Raw genomic sequence first — 8,706 nt, forward strand, 5'->3', positions numbered from 1 at the left:
AGATCTGAGTAGGAAGCGGGGAAGTGAATGCTGGATAGGCCAACAACAACAACCCTTCCACACCTGGGGCAGGAAGCTTGGCCTGAGGGACACAGATGAATTAATACGCTTTGGTACCTGCCTCAAGTTGTTCCAAGACTGGTCTCAGAGAATCAGGGAATAATTTGCAATTTAATGTGGGAAGGTTGAGGTCCACGCAGGGGAGAAGGGAGGGTAAGGGTCCCTAAGGAAGTGACCTATGAACTGAGCCATAAAGAAGGAGGGCGAACATGGCTGAGATTCTCGTACACCCAGCACCTCTCTGTTGGAGAAATGTCCCTTCCCCATCACACATGGCTCTTATCTGACTGCCAAACTAGGGTGGACACATGGCCCCAGCTTAGCCAGTGAAGGGGTGGCCTGCTCCTCCACACCTGTGGGCGTTTCTCGTTAGGTGGAACAAGAGACTTGAGAAAGAAATAGAGACACACAGAGGCGAGGTAGCGGTGGCTCAAGCCTGTAATCAGCACTTTGGGAGGCCGGCCCGGGTGGATCCGCGAGGTCAGGAGATGAGACTATCCTGTGGCTAACATGGTGAAACCCGTCTCTACTGAAAATACAAAAAAACAATTGGTGGTAGCCTGTAGTCTCAGCTAAGCAGGAGGCTGGTAGGAATGGCGATGGCTCGAGATGGCTGAATCAAGGCACCACTCAACTCAGGCTGTGAGACCTCCGTCTCAAAAGAAATAGAGACACAGAGACAAGTATAGAGAAAGAAAAAAGATGGAGCCCAGGGGCGGGCACTCAGCAGCCTGAAGACCAATACTGACTACGTTCGGTTGCTAAGTATTTATTGATCGGTATCTTTACCATCGCCCGAAAAAGTAGCGAGAATGTCGGATCATTAAGGAGAAGGTCAGCAGTAAAGGCGATATGAATAAAGATCCTCTGTGACATGAATAAGTTTGGAAAGAAGTGCTGTGCCTTGATAATACGCCATACAAACATCTTCATAAAGCCGCTTTTAGTGCATAAAGTAGCACCGATGCTAGCAAAATCCTGCCATGCCTCAGGCGGTTTTCTCCTTTCTCAATGTGGGAACATCTGTCAGAGTTTACGAGATGTTCCATTGCCAGGGACGGGCAGGACAGATGCTTTCTCTCTCCCTTCAAGAGCTTCTTTCCTCTTACACTAGTCCTCCTGACACAGACCCTTCCACGGGTGTCAGGCTGGGGCGGATCGATCTTCCCTTCCCATGAGGCCCATATTTCAGGACTATGGGAGAAGCAGCAGACAATACCTAGCTTTCTAGGCAGAGGTCCCTGTGACCTTTGGCAGGTGAAAGCCACATCCCTAGGTACTTGAGATTAAGAGAATAGTGACTTTTTTTTTTTTTTTTTTTTTTTTTGAGGCGGAGTCTTTGCTCTATCACCCAGGCGGAGTGCATTGCGTCCGAAACCACCTACAAACTCCGCCTCATAGGGTTGCCGTTATACGCCAAGCCTCCCGGTAGCTGGGACCACAGGCTCCACCAGCCGTGGGTATGTTTTTAGTAGAAGCTGAGGGTTTCACCGTGTTAGCCAGGATAGTCACCGATCTCCTGACCTTGTGATCTGCCCGTCTCGGCCTCCCAAAGTGCTGGGATTACAGGCTTGAGCCACCGCGCCCGGCCTAGTGATGACTTTTAACCAGCAAGCTGCCTTGTTTAACAAAGCACACCCTGCACAGCCCAAAATCCTTTAAACCTTGAGTCACCACAGCACATGTCTCTTGCAAGGACAAGGTTGGGGGTAGGGTCACAGATTAACAGCATCTCAAATGCAGAACAAAATGGAGTCTCTTATGTCTACTTCCTTCTATATAGACACAGTAACAGTCTGATCTCTCTTTCTTTTCCCCACAGCCAGTCAAGTGCCAATCCCTCTGGCCACAATGATTAGTCCCAGAAGCAGGCATGTGACCCAAGCTGGGTCACTCAAGGCCCTCCATAATATTGCTCTATGGATGCTGAGAGGAGAGTTTCACTTCTTTTTGGACCATAAGCCACAGATGATAAGCTCAGGCTACCCCAGTGACCTGCGCTCCTCCCATGGGGGAAAACCTGCTTGAGAATAAAGCCAGCTCAGAAAAGCAGAGCCAGGAGAAGGAGAAGCGCTGCATCCAGCTATTCCTGAAGCCACCGGATCCTCCCTTAGACTTCCCACATATATCAGCCCACAAAGACTTCTTCTGGCTTAAACTAGTTTGCTTTAGAGTTTTGTGATTTGTAACTAAAAAAGGCCTAACTCTTACAAGTGAATTTTGGCAAAAAGAAAGATGAAGTAGCATCCTGAGAGAGAGGACAGCATGAGGCCCTGCCTCCCACTAGGTGCTGGGCCAAGCTGCTGCAATTTCTCAGTGACTCATTGTCCCCAGGTTGCTCACAGCCTTCTCAGAGAGAAAAGACACCCACACATGCAATGATGAGAAACCAACTATAATCATAATGATAATGCAATTAAGTGCTCAGTAAATGTTAGTATGTACCAGGCACTGTTTTGAACTCATTCAACTACCTAATATTATGGGGTAGGTATCAGCTACCCCATAATAACATCCCATTCACAGATGAGGAAACTGAGCCTTAGGAGGTTACACACCTTGCTTTGTCAAGCAATTGAGTGGTTGAGCCAACATTCAAACTCAGGCCATTTGGCTTGCAGAGAGAGCCTCTTCATTACAACTCACTGGGGCCCCACTCCCATTACAGTGTATGTGAACGGTACTCCCTATACTTGGCCAGTGCCCAACCTATGCAGCCATACACGGCAGCTCTGCTCGAAGACCCCCTCCTCTTAACCACTCAATTCCATGTTCACTGGGCCACACCATAAGTATGGTGGGCGTTGTTGGTAGAGAGTTCCAAGAACAGAGACAGTTTTGTGGAGGAGGTGGGATGAGAGCTGACGTCCTAAAATTGGACAGAATTGTGAAAGAAGGAAGACAGATATAAATGGAAGAACCCTAGAAGACCGACTGGGCCTAGTTCACCAGAGAAGAAACTTAACTTTCAAGGATCAGTCATGAGCACTCTAGCTGTTCTCTGCTGCATACCTACTATCTGCCTGGCACTGTGCCAGGCCCTTTACCCACCCCTCCCATCTGATGCTTACCATGCACCTCCAAGGAGAGTAATATTCCAGCCTGCAGATGACACAGAAGCTCAAAGAGATGCTGTGCCTTACTGAGGCCATGCAGCCTTGATGTAGGAATAGCTGCTGCCCCCAGGTAGCACCATCCCTGGCAAAGTTCTTACAATCATATCAGAGTGTCTGCTGGAGCCAAAAGATGCCTCCTTTATGAGTGTGGAGGAAGCTGGATTGTCATGACGAGGGCAGATTAGTTCCAGTACCTCAAATCTCCAAATTTAACTCAAAACAATTCTGATTCCTTATCACCAGTTTGGAGGCAAAGCCTTTTGTGTCTTGGCCCTAGAAAGCATCTGTCTTGCACAACATGACCTCCCCAGAGTCCCAAATGCCTTACAGCTGACTTTCAGCAACACCAGGGTGAGTGCGAATGGGGAGGGTAGGCTCTGACCCACAGTGGGTCCCCAGCCCCTGTCTGCTCCTGAGTACTCTAGGCACTGGGTGCTCTGGGTCCCAACTGGCCCCTGCTGAAAAGAAAGTGATGACAGGAACTTTGTGGAAATGTGGTCAGGGAATACATTTCTTTCTTGGCCTCTAGCTCAGGACTCAATGGAAAGAACCAAGCCCAGTAGACTGTAACTCACTCGCTTAGGTATCAATAAACTCCCCATTTCTTCACTTACCTAATTACTCCATTCACTTATTCACTCATCCACACACCTCCACTTCCTCATTATACTTTTGTTCCCTCACTCAGTGACCCTGTCGCCATGGCTGAGAGCTATGGAGGTGACTAAGGCTCCAGAGATGGGGACACAGCTAGACAGACAATCAAAACACTAGGCCGCAAGAGCAACAAGAAGACTGTGTAGGCTGGGCGCGGTGGCTCATACCTGTAATCCCAGCACTTTGGGAGGTCAAGGTGGGCGGATCACAAGGTCAGGAGATTGAGACCATCCTGGCAAACACAGTGAAACCCCTTCTCTACTAAAAATACAAAAAATTAACTGGGCGTGGTGGCGGGCACATTTAGTCCCAACTACTCAGGAGGCAGAGGCAGGATAATGGTGTGAACCCAGGAGGCGGAGCTTGCAGTGAGCCAAGATCGCGCCACTGCACTCCAGCCTGGGGGACAGAGCGAGACCCCATCTCAAAAAAAAAAAAAAAAAAAAAAGAGACTGTGCAAAGTTGGCATGGACCTGGGGCACAGAAAGACTTAACAACAGCTTAGAGGGTCAGGAAAGGCTTCAGGGAGGATGTGGAAAGAAAATTGCTGGGCAGAAGATAACATTCCAGACAAAAGGAGCAAGGCACAGAGGTGTGAACAGCTGGCCTGCTTAGAGAGAAGTGAGAACTGCAGTGTGACTGGAGCCCTGGGTGTGTGGAGGGGGAAGGAAAGGATAAGAGATGAAGCTAGAAAGTAGGTTGAAGACCAGGCTGGGCAAGGGTTTGAATGGCAGGTTAAGGAGCACGGACTTTATTCTCCAGGACAATGGTGCTCCAAGTGTGGTCCCTGGACTGGCAGCAACAGCATCAGTTGGGAACTTGATAAAAATGCAAATTCTCGGGCCACAGACCTACTGAATCAACAGCTCTGGGTGTAGAGTCTGGCACCGTGGCTCACACCTGTAATCCTAGCACTTTGGGAGGCCAAGGAGGACAGATCATCTGAGGTCAGGAGTTCAAGACCAGCCTGGCCAGTATGGTGAAACCCTGTCTCTACTAAAAATACAAAACTTAGCCAGGCATGGTGGCATGCACCTGTAATCCCAGTTACTTGGGAGGCTGAGGCAGAAGAATTGCTTGAACCTGGAAGGTGGAGGTTGCAGTGAGCGGAGATCACACCACTACACTCAAGCCTGGGTGACAGAGTGAGACTGTCTCAAAGAAAAAAACAAACCTCTGGGTATGGGGCCTAGCCACTCTATTATAACATGCCTTCTAGGTGATTCCTGGTGCATACTGAAGTTTGAGAATCACATTCTGAGGTAACAGGGAGCTATGGGTGGTTTGTGAGCAGACTAGTGCCATAATAGCACTCTGAATCAGAAAGCACTCTCAGAGCAGCATGGAGGTTGGACTAATGAGAGGGAGTGAGGGTGAAGTTGGTGCAAAGAAATACAAGTGAGATGGGGAATGTGGCAGACTGGTAGATGTCCTCCAAAATCTGTTTCAGTAATATCTCATGTGGAAACTGGAATAATACATTGAAAATACTCTCCATACATTTGATAGCAAATGGAATTTAAGTTTCACATAGTGATTTCTTATCAAAACTTTTAATCAAAAGCTCAGGGCATATTTTTGTTTTGTTTTGTTTTTCTGGGTTTTTTTTGAGACAGGGTCTTGCTCTGTCACCCAGGCTGGAGTGCAGTGGCACAATCTAAATCACTGCAAACTCCACCTCCCAGGTTCAAGTGATTCTCCTGCCTCAACCTCCCAAGTAGCTGGGGTTACAGGCATGTGCCACCACGCCCAGCTAATTTTTGTATTTTTAGTAGAGACAGGGTCTCACCATGTTGGCCAGGCTGGTCTCGAACTCCTGGGCTCAAGTGATCCACCTGCCTCGGCCTCCCAAAGTGCTGGGATTATAGGCGTGAGCCCAGGAAAAAAAAAAAAAATTCTTCAAACACCTTGGCGTATATAGCCTTGTCCTAATTTAGGATTACTTCTCCGAAACTGATTGCCAGTAGAAAAGTCCCTGAGTCAAAAGACCTCGACATTATTTAAGCCTTTGATGCATATTGCCAAATTGCTTTCCAAAGGATCTTTAGCAAATCATTTTCCCACCAGAACATAGGACTACTCATTCCTCACATCAACATCAGCCTTCAGTGTTACCAGCTTTTTAAACTTCAAATTTGAAAGCCTGCAAATGACCTTTTACTTTGTATTTTTTTGTATTACTAGTGAGATTCAAAATGTCTTGTGTTTATTGTGTTTTATCTGTATCCTTTGACCATTTATTGGGTTCTTTCTGTTTGTTATCAATTCTGTGTGTTGTTTATATAATAAAAATATTAAGCCATTGTCTATAAAACATTTCCCCAGTCTGAAGTTTGCCTTTCATTGTTGCCTACCATTTCAGAGTAGGGTAGGGTTTTCACTTTTTGAAAAAAAGTAAAAAAAAAAAAAGTAATAGGCCGGGTGCGGTGGCTCATGCCTGTAATCCCAGCACTTTGGGAGGCCAAGGCAGGTGGATCATGAGGTCAGGAGTTCGAGACCAGCCTGGCCAAGATGGTGAAACCCCATCTCTACTAAAAATACAAAAATTGGCTGGGTGTGGTGGTGCACGCCTGTAGTCCCAGCTACTTGGGAGGGTGAGGCAGGAGAATCACTTGAACCCAGGAGGCGGAGGTTGCAGTGAGCCAAGATCCTGCCATTGCATTCCAGCCTGGGCAACAAGAGTGAAACTCCGTCTAAAAAAAAAAAAAAAAGAAAAGTGACAAAAAGCAACAAAAGTTAAAGGTTTTTTGTTTGTTTGTTTGTTTGTTTTTGTTTTGAGACAGAGTCTGGCTCTGTTGTCCTGGCTGGAGTGTAATGTTGCAATCTCGGCTCACTGCAGTCTCCCCTACCGGGTTCAAGCGATTCTCCTGCATCAACCTCCCAAGTAGCTGGGACTACAGGTGTGCGCCACCACACCTGGCTAATTTTTGTACTTTTAGTAGAGACGGGGTTTCACTATGTTGCCCAGGCTGGTCTTGAAACTCCTGACCTCAGGTGATCCACCTGCCTCAGCCTCCCAAAGTGCTGGGATTCAGGAGTGAGCCACCACGTCCAGCCAAAGAATTTTTAAAAATAAACCTGTCAGCTGGGCACAGTGGCTCATGCCTATAATCCTGGCACTCTGGGAGACCGAAGCGGGAGGATCACTTGAGTCCAGAGTTCCAGAGGAGTCTGGGCAACAGAGGAAGTAGAGACCCGATCTCTACAAAAAATAAAAAAATAAAAAAAATTAGCCAGGCATGGTGGTACACACCTGTAGCCCCAGCTACTCAGGAGGCTGAGGTGGGATGACCACTCGAGCCTGGGAAGTCAAGGTTGCAGTGAGCCATGATGGTGCCACTGCACTCCAGCCTGGGTGACAGAGTGAGACCCTGTCTCAATAATAATAATAATTAATAAATAAAAGAATTGACGGAGATGTCTGCACTGTTTTGATATTTTTTTTTAAACAATACCCCTTTTCCCTGTGAACATTTGACTTTCCTTGGCTCACCATTTTTCTTTCTTTTTTTTTTTTTTTTTTGAGATGGAGTCTCGTTCTGTCACCCAAGCTAGAGTACAGTGGTGCAATTTCGGCTCACTGCAACCTCCGTCTCCTGGGTTCAAACAATTCTCCTGCCTCAGCCTCCCAAGTAGCTGGAACTACAGGTGCCCAACACCATGCCCAGCTAATTTTTGTATTTTTAGTAGAGATGGGGTTTCACCATGTTGGCCAGGCTGGTCTTAAACTCCTGACCTCAGATGATCTGCCAGCCTTGGCCTCCCAAAGTGCTGGGATTACAGGTTTGAGCCACCGTGCCCGACCCTTCACTCACTTTTTGATTAGTACCTTGAAATGTGCTCATTGGGACTGGGAGCTGCAGAAGGATGTATATGTATATGCATCCAAAAAATCTGGAAGAATTGTACTAAAAATGTGAACACTGGCTGTCTCTGGTTGGTGGGGGCCCAGCTGAGAGGGTTGTGTTATTCTTGCTTCCTTTGCACCCCTAATTCCTTTGGACAAGATACCTCTTCCATTCCTTATGGCTGCCCATTACAGTACACTCACTCAATACAGCACTCTAATTCTCCTGGCAACAGTTTTGGAGGCCAAGGGGTGAACATGTCACTCTACCACTCAAGCAGAGCCAGAGTCCTTCCCTGAGAATGAGACAGGAAATTGGGAGGATGCTTTCCTTCTACTGTGTTTAATCGGAAAGCTGGGGCTGCCTCACTCCATGTTTCCTGCCAACTAGAAGACCACTCTGGAGAGAAAAAGAGGCCAATGTGTGAAGAGAAATCAAGACAAGGAGAGAAAATAGAGAAAGCAAATCCTATGAGTACTACATCTCTAGTTCCAGTCTCCAAGCCCCTAATCCCTGGTGTCTTTCCTGCAATCTTGTGCCAGCTATTGTCAACTAAAGATTCCTCTTGGATGAAGCTGGTTTAGGTTGGGATTCTGTCACTTGGGAAGTGAAAGAATCTTATCAGTTAGTCTGTGTGTGTTTTTAATATGTTATGGAATTTTCCTCCAATTACCATGCATCACTTGTTCAATAGAAATACTAAAAAAGTAAAGATAATGTGTTTGTTAAAGAAAACATGAGTGCTCTCAGAAATGCTCAAAAGCAGGAAAAATATAAAGTACACCATAGAAGTTGCACAAGTCAACTGGCACAGTGGCTCATGTCTGTAATTTCAGCACTTTGGGAGGCTGAGGCGAGTGGATCACCTGAGGTCAGCAGTTCGAGACCAGCCTGACCGACATGGTGAAACCCCATCTCTACTAAAAATACAAAAATTAGTTGGGCATGCTGGTTCACGCCTGTAGTCCCAGCTACTTGGGAGGCTGAGGCAGGAGAATTGCTTGAACCTGGGAGGTGGAGGTTGC

General features: G+C 47.1%; 1 protein-coding gene across 4 annotated transcripts in view; it reads right to left on the reverse strand.

Moving 5' to 3' along the window:
• OGG1 (8-oxoguanine DNA glycosylase) overlaps nt 1–8,706 on the reverse strand; it is a 39,023-nt gene that overhangs the window by 7,380 nt on the left and 22,937 nt on the right. The gene's annotated exons all lie outside the window — the stretch shown is intronic.

Source organism: Papio anubis, chromosome 2 (genome assembly GCF_008728515.1).
Source record: "Papio anubis isolate 15944 chromosome 2, Panubis1.0, whole genome shotgun sequence".
NCBI lineage: Eukaryota > Metazoa > Chordata > Mammalia > Primates > Cercopithecidae > Papio > Papio anubis.